Genomic DNA, 13,790 nt, shown 5'->3' with positions numbered 1-13,790 from the left:
GCCTTCAGCACGTAGCCGCCTCTCTCGCACACTTCCCGCAGCAGTGCAGTGGTGGAAGGAGCTGGAACGGTGACCGGACGCAGCTGCGCTCGCGGGGCGCAGATCTTGGCCAGTCCTGGCGTAGAGGCTTTCAGTTAAGCCACACGCCTTGCTGGAGTACCAGTTATGCTATGCGTGGACGCGGGCGACGATGGGAACCGCTGGCTGCGGGTTAACCGCCCTTGTCGTGGGCCAGCTGTGTGTGCCGCCGGCGTGCTTTACGAGCTGCTCGGGTCGGTGCCGGCTTGTTAGCGTCCAGTGTTCGCCCGCCGCGGCGACGACGCCTGCGCAGCACAGTGAGTGGCGTGGCAGGGCGCCAACCGCCACCCCGCGCAAACCTCCTCCCCCCCCCCCCCCCTGCCCCGACGTCACAAAATGCAGGCCTTTCGCTTCCTAAACGATCTGCCGTTAGTCGCCGCTCATTTCTTTCTGTTATACAGGGTGTTCGTCAACAATCTGACAAGCTTGTGTTTAAGTGTGTTGCAAGGTAGGTTGTACTGAGATACGACTGTAAACGAAATAATATTCAGTACGTTGCGCCGCTTCTGACTTAATATGATTGTAGAAGAAAAAAAATACGGTACGTTACGCAACGTCCTGTTTAATTGGCGTTTAAGTTAGCCAGTCAGACATTGTCTGGGGCAAAATTTTATTTAAAGAACCAGTTGAGTCAAACGAGATTTTACATTTTTTTTACTGTACTCATCCAAAACCAAATTTTTATTTACAGTTGATAAACTTTTACAAAATTTAAAGATAATCATTAGCAATTGTTGGTGGGTGAGCTTAAGCATACCTCCAGAACAATCGACCGCCAGTAACTGTTTCCGTTGGGCAGTATGGTAATTGTGATTATGGAGATATCGGTCTGAAGTGATCGCCATCACATCGTACTACCCACCAGAACAATACCTTTCTCTTTGACATCAGTGTATTTTTAAACATAGATAACGAGATTGCTCTGCAATATTGTTGAGAAAATGGTGCAAGCCGCAATCTGGAAAAGTAGTCCTCATCGATAAAACGTAGTCTATACAGAGGAGCAATGCACTGAAAAAGTGTATTCGCTTATAAGGCGTACGTGCGTAAGCAAAGGATGTTGCATGAGAAAACAGTTTTAGCAGCAGAAAATGAGGTAGTTCAACAAACAAATCAGCAAATACACAGAAATGTGTTACATAATGATGGATCTTGAAGAAAACGAAAACTTCTTAACACAGTTCCTAAATTCGCTCAATGTTCACATCAGACACCCTCGCCTTAACTAAGAACACAATATAAGCGGACATTTTAATCAGAAAAAAAGGCATGTCCTTATTCATTCCACCATCTCCTTTCAAAAGGATACAGTTACCAGTAAGATTAATGAGCAATATCTTCTGCTCCTTTGCCTTCTCCCGTTCCTACAGGGGTAGGGGGGAGGGGTTCGTCACAGGGTTTTGGCAATGTTATGGTGCCACCAACAGCCCTGCACGGAATCTGTGAACCCCATCTGACTGCCTGTTTCTAGAGTGTGTCTCATTTCCAAGTGTGAGAACGTTTTGGAAAGTTTTGCGTCGCGTATTTTTGCAGCACGAAATAACTGCTAGATTGGTATTTAATTTGTTGGATGTGTTAAACCGTCCAAAATTCACATCCAGGCAGGCCAACTAGCCATCAATGTTCGCTAATCAGCGATCCAGACGGAGCTCGCCTCCCGTTATCCCGGAAGCAGCGCATTACTCATGACGGGTTTACGATTAGCGTACACAGCAACTATCAGTAGAGCGGGTGGACAAACATTGCACTGTTGCGAAATTCTTGCATTAACATGTAAAAATAACAGATATAAATGTTGCGGAGTCAATTTAAAAGAATTATTATTTTTTGACTGAACGGATATAGATATCGTGTTACAAAACTTACCCGAAAGCTGAACACCAATAGTAGTTTCTAAGAATATACTCGTACGATGAAAAACTTAGACGCTATACAAATCGTACGATTAAGTATACATTTTTTTTTCCATTTCAGAACACAAATTAAAATAAAAGACAGGGCCGAGCGGCTCCTTTTCATCTCGTTATTGTGTACAACTGATAACACATCAGTACTCGTATAAGAGCTCGAGAACTAGCAATGTATAGGAACCATTTGTGACTCTGAGAAGGTGCTCCGCTCAGCAGTTTGACCGTTAACATCACGCAGTCATACGCTTATGTAGAGACACAGTAAAGTATTCGTTCTATGAAACATAGTTGTGCTTCGGGATGTTTAGCCAGATACTTAAATGCGACGGTACACTCGAGCAGATTAATAGATATTTCTGTCTATTCACATATTCTCTGAGAAAAAAAAACACTTCACACTGTGATGGAGTTAACCTCATCGTGACGAAATTCTAAAATAAGTAGATGTCATCTACTTGAGAAATTAATCTGGCTTGACACTGATTGATAGAGTTGGTAAGTACCCTCCTGCTGGATATCGTGTCGAATTCTGTTTAGTTTTCGTGTTAGATCGTCAGAACACCAAGATGGTTGAAGGACAGTGCCTACAGTGCTACAAACGTTCTCAATTCGGAAAGGACCAGTGACAGTTTTGGACAAGGTAGGGTTTTTCCAAGCACATAGACAAGCAGTAGAAATTTTCACCGTGTGCGATCGCCAATATCTTGCTGAAATGTAAGCTCAAGAGGGATTGCAATGAAGAGCAACAAAACGGGGCGTAGAATATCGTCGACATACCTCTTTGCTGTAAGGGTGCCAGGGATGCCTATGAAATGAAATGGAAACCAAGAGCATCATGACTCCTGGATGACGTGACGTATGGCGGGCGATAGTTATACCGGTATTCCATCACAGTCGGAGCATCTCCTGAGACGCCTGGAACATCACTGAATGTAGAAGAATTTTCTTCAGTTATGAGTGGCTCTTCGAACTGAGCCCCGATGACCAGCGAAGAAGTGTCTGCAGACGCCCCAGACTGTGATGAGGCGCCCCCGTAATGCCAGCTACACAGCCCGACAGACAGGAGTGACAGTGTGGAGTGCCATTTCTTTTCGTAGCAGGACCTCTTCGGTTGACATCTATTGCCACCACACAGCACAGCGGTACGTAAACGGTATTCTACGCCCTGTTTTGTTGCCCTTTATGGCAAGTCATAGTGGCCTTTCATGTCAAGAAGATAATGTCCTTCCGAAAACTGTGAGAATTGCTGGCCAGACGCCACCTTGACGAGCAGGGTCGCCTTATTTCATCCCAATTGAGAATGTTTGTAGCATTAGTGGCAGAGCCCTCCAAACATTTCGGGATTTTGATTATTTAAAGCGCCAGTTATATTATACCTGGAACGACATTTATTAATCTCTTTCTCTTGAATACATCGTCCGTTTTTTTCCTGAAACTGTGATCATTTGTTTGTCTGTACATGGTCATCACTAATTCCGATTGCGATCCAATGCGGAATGCGGTTACTTCCATCATGGAGCGTCCTTTGGTTCCTTAGGTGGTTTTTTGTTTTCAGTATGAGTGATTGAAATAAAAGGCATTTATTCCCCGAGAGAGACATAGACAGGGGCAACAGACTACTTCAGTATTCAAGAAACCTGTGACGAAAATCATAATTCTCAAATTATATACCATGCTTACGCCCGCAACAATATTTGCTGTCTCTATTGAAAAATATCCTAACCAGAGTCGTAGATAACTTTACGTTGCGCGGTACCATACAATTAGGTCACACATCCAGCTGTAAGCGCTAAAATCCTCCATTTTTGGGTGTGTATTGCATTTATTTTGGTTATCCATTATAATATCCCCGTTTCATCGTAATTATTGATTCCGCCAATTACTCGTATGCTAGCAGTTCTATTATTGCAATTCCGTCTTTAACTGGAAGTATGTATGGTCCAATAAAAACGAATACTTAGTGCTTAACGTCTTGTCGATGCCCAAGGCTGCGTTAGGGAATGGCAGTGGTCTACCAACCATGCAATTTCGTTGAGGAAGACCCCATGTTTAGAAGGTTGAAAGGCTCTAAATGCATTCATTTTCGTACAAACGCAGAAATATTCTATATTTATCAGTTAAATATGGTCTAGAGTGCTAATGTACTCTAAGAACCGGCTTTCGATCTACGAAAGAAACCTTACACAGTTATAGGCTACCTCCATCAAATAGCGTAAACCGATGGCGGCAAACTTTCATTGATAAGCATTTACTTGAGTATAGCTAGAAACGCAAGTCCCATTAGCCTTCCGCTAATGTTATGGTAGGTCTCCTCTTAGATGAAGAGAGGAATTTAACTTACGTTCTCGCAGAACTGTGGTACGTTGTTTCCAGGCCACGTTCTCGGTCCTATAACATGACGTTGTGCCGCTGCAGTAGGAGACTATGATGACAATTTAATCTTAAAAAAAGCATATATCTTGCACTTCTAAGTGACAAGAATCTTAATCCTCAGTGGAGCAAGTACGATGTTGAGCCTCATTTCCCGAATAAGGTACCAAAATCTGAAAAATTTTGGAATGTTTTGAGGTAACGGGATACAGCTGAGTCTTCCTCTCTTCCCGTACATCTTATAGACACTGATAGCGGCAAAAAAAAAATCCCACTGAAGTGTTCAACATATTAGTCATAATCCGTTAGCTTCACAAGGGTAGCACGAAGGATTAACTGCCAGAAAACTTGTCTCGTGCGGTAGGAATAAAACATGGTTCAAATGGCTCTGAGCACTATGGGGCTTAACATCTGAGGTCATCAGTCCCCTAGAACTTAGAACTACTTACACCTAATTAACCTAAGGACGCAGGATTCGAACCTGCGGCCGTAGCGGTCGCGCGGTTCCAGACTGAAGCTTCTAGAACCGCTCGGCCATACCAGCCGGCGGGTAGTAATAGATTCCATACACAAGCCTTCCTTGTTAATCAGTATATCAATCAGTATCTGTTAGTAACAACTGTATCGAAACCCCTACAGCAATTTCTATGATTACCTTTACCTACCGACAACAAAACGTGGCGGAATTCTTAAACATCACGGGTAGCCGATACATATAGATGTACCGATTCTGGTCAAACTTCGCCGCTCTCTGGACTGGTGTTGTCTAGTCAACGTAAACTCAACAATTTCTTCAATCGCTCTACATTACTTTATTTATTTGAGTTGCTATTTCGAGTCTGCTTCCGCCGGGTCAGATAGCGATTTCGAATTAAAGCTATGTAAATTATTAGTAGTGATTTGTCATTCGATACGAACCGAATAACAAAATCTGGTGTTTAAAAATCTAGTAGAGTTACAACGTTTCTTTCTCAAAGTCTACCGTTTTGAAAAGTGCTTGGTTGTGCCACTTCTTCGTCGTGACGAAGTTCTTCGGTTGCAATAAGATATTTTGAATAATGCGTTTCATTTCAAGACAGAAAATGATCAAGTGTGACAGAGAGGAACGAATCTCACCACTGGATCTGCTGAGCTCCTGAGCGGAAGCAGCGAGGTGAGTAAAATTCATTTCCTTTGCTGTACTGGGCCTTAGACTGGTTATACACGGTTCAGTCACATTAATGAGACCGCTGACTATGTGAGACGTCATCACGACCAGTCACAGCCGGCAAGTGGCAGCACTAGTAGTTGAGGGTACCTGGGGTGTGCTGGGGAGATACATAAAACAGCGCAGTCGTTGTCGTAAAGACCGTGGTTCAAATGGCTCTAAGCACTATCGGACTTAATGTCGGAGGTCATCAGTCCCCTAGACTTACAACTACTTAAACCTAACTAACCTAACGACATCACACAACCTGCGACCGTAGCAGCAGCGCGGTTCCGGACTGAAGCGCCTAGAACCGCTCCGTCACAGCGTCCGGCTCGTGAAGCGGAAACAGAGCGTTTTAACTAACGTTGGCTTCGCTTCAGGTCCAAGAGTGGGAACATTTTCGAGACGGCTGAGTTTTAAACGGTTCGCGTGCAGCGATGGTTAAAGTACCTCGTGCATGACATAATGGAACTACCCGAAACTGGCACAGAGGCTACTGTGGTCCACCATGGGCCATTGATGATAGGGGTGAACGACGTCTATGGAAATGTTTACTGGCGAATAGAGGTGCGACTGTTGACCAAATGACTACCCATATGAACCAGAAACGTCTCCTCAACGAACGTGACGGAACCGTGTAGTTCATAGCATCGAGTTTGCTGCTCTTCCCGCCATATATCGCTTCTTCTGTAGCTTCCCAGCTAGTAGCCCCCATCACTGCCAAGAGATGCCATTCTAAACGGAAATTAAATATGAAATAGATGATAATACATATGTGCCACACTCATTATTATTCTAATTATAATGTAGATAACAAGCGCAACGGCGTTGCCGCAGTGGATACACTTGTTCCCGTGAGATCACCAAAATAAAGCACTGTCGGGCGTGGTCGGCACTTGGATGGGTGACCATCCAGGCCTCCATGCGCTGTTGCCATTTCTCGCGGTGCACTGAGCCGCGTGGTGCGAATTGAGGGGCTACTCGGCCGCATAGTAGCGGCTTCAGTCAAGAATCATCATAACGACCGGGAGGGCGGTGTGCTGACCCCACGCCCCTCCTATCCGCATCCTCCACTGAGGATGTCACGGTGGTCGGATGGTGCCGGTAGATGACTCGTGGCCTGAAGACGGAGTGCTTTATTTGTATAATATATAACCAAACGTTCTTCCTGAACCAGCCTACGTATTAGTGAAAATCGTATCAAAATACTGGGTGATCAAAAAGTCAGTATAAATTTGAAAACTTAATAAACCACGGAATAATGTAGATAGAGAGGTAAAAAATGACACACATGCTTGGAATGACATGGGATTTTATTAGAAAAAAAAAAAAATTCACAAAATGTCCGCAGACGTCACTGGACAGCGAAACGTCAGTGACTGCAATGACACTCGTGTATAAAAGGAGCTGTAATGAGAGAGAGAATCAGATGCGCCAGCAGTCGCACCATGTTGACGTTACCTGAAAAAGCGCTTTTAGTGAAGATGTATTGTCAGAATGAGGAATGTGCTAGTTCAGCTTTACGATCCTATCACCATAGGAAGGGCATTCGAACGGGTAAAGGTCCGTTGACAAAACCAGCTGTGGCGAGAGTGATTTCGAAGTTCGAAGCCACGGGTTGTTTAGACGATAGACCCCGTAGTGGCCGACCGAGCACAAGGCGTAATGCTGCTAAGACAATTCAGGAAGAAACAGAGACTAGCGAGTTCGTCTATGCACGGGGAAGTCAGCGCTAGTGCAGTCGCACGTCGCACCGGCATTCCATACACTACTGTTTGGTTGGCACTTAGGCGTACCCTAAGATGCTGTCAGTACAAAATCCATTGGCATCACGAACTGTTACGTAGCGATTTAGTGAAGCGGAGGGCATTTGCTGTGTGGGCGTTTAAAAAGATGGCGGAAGATGACGATTGACTGAGTAACGTGTTGTGGACCGACGAAGCTCATTTCCCGCACCGTGGGTCTACCTTTGCCCACAACTGAACAATTTAGGCTACCGAAAATCCTAGAAATCTCGTGGAAACTCCATTGCACGACGAGAAAGTCACGGTATGGGTTGGATTTACCACATCTACCGTTATAGGGCCTTGTTTCTTCGAGGAAATGGGTGATTCTGGTTTTTTAACTGCTTCCGTGACAGGTGAGAGGTACGCCGATTTGGTACAGAATCGCATAATCCCCAGCCTGGCTGGAACGTACGATGTCTATGCAGGATGGTGCTCCACCCCATATTGCTAGATATGTGAAAGGTCTCTTGCGCGCGTAGTTTGGTGATGATCGTGTGCTCAGCCACCACTTTCGTCATGCTTGGCCTCCCAGGTCTCCAGACCTCAGTCCGGGCGATTATTGGCTTCGGGGTTACCTGAAGTCGTAAGTGTATCGTGATCGGCCGACATCTCTAGGGATGCTCAAAGATAACATCCGACGCCAATGCCTCACCGTACCTCCGGACATGCTTTACAGTGCTGTTCACAACATTATTCCACGACTACAGCTATTATTCACGAATGATGGTGGACATATTGAGCATTTCCTGTAAAGAACATCATCTTAGCTTTGTCTTACTTTGTTATGTTAATTATTGCTATTCTGATCAGGTGAAGCGCCACCTGTCGGACATTTTTTGAACTTTTGTATTTTTTTTGTTCTAATAAACCCCATGTCATCTCAATCATGTGTGTCAATTTGTACTTCTCTATCTACATTATTCCGTGCTTTATTCAGTTTTCAAATTTATACTAACTTTTTGATCACCCGGTATCTACAGTAGGTGCTGAGGTAAGGGAGACTTCAAATTATATATGGGCCTACGTATAGGTGTTGGAATTGCTTCATCTCTAAAAAATAAACACATATTTTAGGCCATTTTAAAATTATTCCAGTTTCGAACTTAAGTTCTTTCAGTGAACGTACCTTTTCTATTTTTTCATTTTCCGTGCCATGTGTTCAGCACTTCCTTTAGGTTACATTGCGTTCCTCACGTTTCCAGCGTAAAACTCGTAGGACTCCGGGGTTACTAGAGACAGAGCCAAAGATCGAACTGGTGATGGATCGGGAAGGAAATAGGTAGTGTCCTTCCAGGCGAACCAACTCGGTATGCTTACACCACTGTCTTATGTAGTTACCACTGCTCGGCTTTATGGATCTGAGGTAACTGTGTTTACATGGAGTTGCTGAAATATAAATTCGTTCTCAAAAGAAGACTGCAATACATAATTATAGATCTCTTGCTGTACTGACTGATGATGATGTTTGGTTTGTGAGGCGCTCAACTGCGCGGCTATCAGCGACCGTACAAGTTCCTGACCTTTACTCAGTCCAAGCTCGCCACTCTTGATAAAATGATGAGGACAACACAAACACCCAGTTATCCCTGACCCCGCTGGCAACGAACCCGCGACCCCATGCCCTAGCAGCGGGAACACGACCGTGAGACCTGATAATATTAGGTAACCATGAAGAGAGACTGTTGCGTATTGGCACCTGGGAGAAATTAGTCGGCTCTTCGAATGCTAGTATTTTTTTCGGAGCATTGTAGGAAGTAGTCCCAAGACGGTGAAACCATAGGTAGGTGAGAAGGTATTTGATTTTCACGTCTCCTGATAGGATGTGATCACAAATCTGCTTGCTATGTAAAGCCGGATAAGCGGCGGTCTGAGACAGTTATGACGACAGAGTAAAATTCTGGTTCAGGCAAAAGTATTTCGGTGAACACCATTCAGCACACATCGTTGAATATAGTGCTTCACAGCAAACGACCCCTATTTTCTAATGTTAACGCAACGGCATAGTGAAATGGGATCACTGGGAGGGCGGTATCATAGAGAATGGATCGTGGTAGATTAGAGAAAAGATGTTTCTTGGTAGAATGAATCACGTCTCTTATTGCACCAGGTCGAAGGTCGTGCCCATATACGCCAGCTTCCAGATGACTGGCTGCCCGATACATACTAGGGCGCAAGCAGGTGAGAAAAGTATTATGTAAAGTGAACTTCATTGCGGACCTCCTGCATTCCTTCATGCTTGATATTCGACGGCGATTGCATGATTCCGGTGGATCCTTGTCCGTGAAGAATCGAGCGGATGTGGACTGCGTCAAAAGACCGTGTATTCCGATATTTTGCCGCTAAATTCGTCTGGTCTGAACCTGATGGAACGCATATGAGACCCTTTGGAAGTCAGATCTTAGCCTACACACTACGAGCCCGCAACTTATGGGCATTGTGTGATCTGTGCGTGGACATGTGGTGCGACTTACCTCCGAACACTCACGAAAGACTTGTGAAATATAGGCCAAGCAAAGGAGAATTCCTCTCCTATGCTAAGCTCTTCATCTCAGGGCAGCACATGCTTACTACGTTCCAAAGTTTGCTTTATACCATATTATACGGGTTATCTCAATATGTCGGGTCATCATTGTGTATTTAGAGTCGCTATCAGTTTACTCTACCATCTGGTGAGTAAGTTGTATGGGACAGGCGAAATACCCTCAGACTTCGGGAAAAATATAATAATTCCAATCCCAAAGAAAGCAGGTGTTGACAGATGTGAAAATTACCGAACTATCAGTTTATAAGTCACAGCTGCAAAATACTAACGCGAATTCTTTACAGACGAATGGAAAAACTGGTAGAAGCTGACCTCGGGGAAGATCAGTTTGGATTGCGTAGAAATGTTGGAACACGTGAGGCAATACTAACCTTACGACCTACCTTAGAAGAAAGATTAAGAAAAGGCAAACCTACGTTTCTAGCATTTGTAGACTTAGAGAAATCATTTAACAATGTTAACTGGAATACTCTCTTTCAAATTCTGAAGGTGGCAGGGGTAAAATACAGGGAGCGTAAGGATATTTACAATTTGTACAGAAACCAGGTAGCAGTTATAAGAGTCGAGTGACATGAAAGGGAAGCAGTGGTTGGGAAATGAGTGAGACAGGGTTCTAGCCTCTCCCCGATGTTATTCAATCTGTATATTGAGCAAGCAGTGAAGGAAACAAAAGAAAAATTCGGAGTAGGTATTAAAATTCATGGAGAAGAAATAAAAACTTTGAGGTTCGCCGATGAGATTTTAATTCTGTCAGAGACAGCAAAGGACTTGGAAGAGCAGTTGAACGGAATGGATAGTGTCTTGAAAGGGGGATATAAGATGAACATCAAGAAAAGCAAAACGAGGATAATGGGATGTAATCCAATTAAATCGGGTGATGCTGAGAGAATTAGATTAGGAAATGAGACACTTAAAGTAGTAAAGGAGTTTTGCTATTTAGGGAGTAAAATAACTGATGATGGTCGAAGTAGAGAGGATATAAAATGTAGACTGGAAATGGCAAGAAAAGCGTTTCTGAAGAAGAGTAATGTGTTAATATCGAGTATAGATTTAAGTGTCAGGAAGTCGTTTCTGAAAGTATTTGTATGAAGTGTAGCCTTGTATGGAAGTGAAACATGGACGATAACTAGTTTGGACAAGAAGAGAATAGAAGCTTTCGAAATGTGGTGCTACAGAAGAATGCTGAAGATTAGATGGGTAGATCACATAACTAATGAGGAGGTATTGAATAGAATTGGTGAGAAGAGGAGTTTGTGGCACAACTTGACAAGAAGAAGGGACCGGTTGGTAGGACATGTTTTGAGGCATCAAGGGATCACAAATTTAGCATTGGAGGGCAGCGTGGAGGGTAAAAATCGTGGGAGGGAGACCAAGTGATGAATACCCTATGCAGATTCAGAAGGATGTATGTTGCAGTAAGTACTGGGAGATGAAGAAGCTTGCACAGGATAGAGTAGCATGGAGAGCTGCATCAAACCAGTCTCAGGACTGAAGACCACAACAACAACAACAACATCAGTTTACCAAAAGAAGTACATTGTCCTTCTCGGCATGAGCTATGTGGGTCAGTCAAATGAAAACCGAATACCTGCCGCAACAGGATCATGTAATGATTCCAGTGGGAAGTAATAACCACGTGCGTCAACATATTTAACCCACCGCGGGACTAGACGATCAATTCCTGTTTCACAGAACGCTATTGGCTGCTGACTGGATCGCATCCACGTCCACTCTTGCACTTCTTCGTCCTTCAGAAATCGACGTCCACGCATGTCTGCCTTCAGTACGCTAAAATGCGAATACCACACGGTGAGTGATCGGGACTGTACGGAGGATGTTGCAGTGTTTCCCTACCAAATCGCAGAACCATAGCCTCCCTCCGATTAGTAGTGTAGCGGCAAGCATTGTCATGCGTCGGGACGATTCCGTTCGGTAGCCCGACGGCGAACGGCAAAACCCGCAGAGGAAACATCCGACATCTCTTCCACCAGACAGATTCAAGCTGTTCTCACAAGTTCCGGTAAAGTCATGATCACTTTCTTCTTCGACTGCAAGGTGTCTCTGCTAGTCGAGTTCCTCGAGTGTGGACACTTTGCAAAAACTGGGACCCTCCATATAGTCAATCGCCCAGAAATGCTGTCCTGCAGCCTTTTACTGCCAATTGGATGAAGGCTACGCTTCAGCAATTTGATTAATAAACACTGCAGCCGCCCCCGGACAGCCAGGATCCTTCATTTATCAACTCTTTGGCGACCTGAAGGAGGACATGCGTGGAAGTCGATTTTAGACGAACGAGGAAGTGCGTGATTGAGTTTGGTTGTGAATCCGTCATCGGCCGACCGGGCTGTAGGAAACAGGACTTGATCGTCTCCTCTACCAGTAGCATAAATGTCTTAATGCATGCGGTGACTGCTTTGTGACGGATGTTCGGTTTTCATTTGACTGCCCCTTATACGAAAGCATTGCGCTTGTGAATGACAAGCGAAAACATGTTGTATCTCACTGAAACCTCGCGTAGCAGTGCAAAGACAATATGAGTGTGACGTGTAGTTGTAAGATAGTTGCGCATTTCGCAAAGCTTGCGACCTCGGCTCGTCTTGTTTTACGGTGACGGGGAGTCGACACGGAAGTGCAGAGGTGCCTCATACCACTCGACGCGCACCCCGTGGCTGCTCATCTGTATTCATGAACTCCGGCAACAGCCGCGAGCGAGCCCTGGCGGTGTTTATACAGCAGCAGCGGCAGCCGAGCGCTGAGAGCCTCCTGCTTCGTTGCATACCCGCTGTTCCTGACACTCCTCCAAATGAATGGGACGAGGAACGATGCGTCCTCTTAACAAGAGACCTCTGAATGATGCTATAATCAAGGATGATATACACTTCGGGCCTCTAAAAGTGCAATACCGAGGGAATTTTAGTTTACCTTTAGAGAATGGTAGGGTGAGTAGATGACGAAATTTGTATCTTATTTGGAGGTTTACAGGGTACGAAACAGTACAGGGACCTCCCACTTCTGTGAAATGACTCTAATGCCACTGGGTATTGAGTCAAACTGACCATGGATGACAGATACAGAGGCGTCATTCTGCCCTGCTTCGACTCTGTCCCGTTAGTGGTACAGTGTCACCCTACGAGTGTAAACCGTGACCCGATAGTTTCAATGGGTGAAGAACGTGTTAGACAGGATAACAGTCGAACTCACATTGCGTCGACTCAGGTTATGATAGCACGGTCAACATGCGGTCTTGTTGAATGAGACCTAGAAGATAAGCTCACTAACCAGCCTTAACACATCTTGAACGTAACAACTGCTAACCAGATTAGCGTTAATACTGAAATGTCCCCTTAGAAAAATTATACAAGACTTTGTTTAAGCTGACACACAATATTTTTTAGCGCAACGCAATATGACTTTCAATAATCTCTACAAAAAATGGCCCTGACTAACATTAACCTATACGTTTCACAAATCGTTTACCTCACAAAAATCTTGGTTACTCGAACTACTGCAATACAGCGAGCGCCACAATTGCCAGTGAAATAAAAGATTCAAACTACTGAAGGCACTAACTACTGACAGGCACAGTTAGCAAATGAAAGATTTTGATTCAGAACAAACATTGTATTTACCTTAATAGTCATAATATATACAGCAGTTCATGACATCCACTCTTACAAATTTCAAAACTCCGCCATCTCTCTCCCCACATCCACCACTGCTGGCGGCTCACCTCCAACTGCCCAACGCTAAGCGCTGTTAACGTCCAGCTGCCCAACACTACAATGGCAGACAACAATGCACACTAGCCACAGACTGCACACAGCACAGCTAGTGATTTTCATACAGAGCGGTACGTGGCGTTACCAATAAGAAAACCTAAACAGCCTACTTACAATACGAACCAGCAATGATGG

The sequence above is a fragment of the Schistocerca gregaria genome, chromosome 5 (genome assembly GCF_023897955.1).
Source record: "Schistocerca gregaria isolate iqSchGreg1 chromosome 5, iqSchGreg1.2, whole genome shotgun sequence".
Lineage (NCBI taxonomy): Eukaryota > Metazoa > Arthropoda > Insecta > Orthoptera > Acrididae > Schistocerca > Schistocerca gregaria.
Note: the sequence above shows the minus strand (reverse complement) of the source record.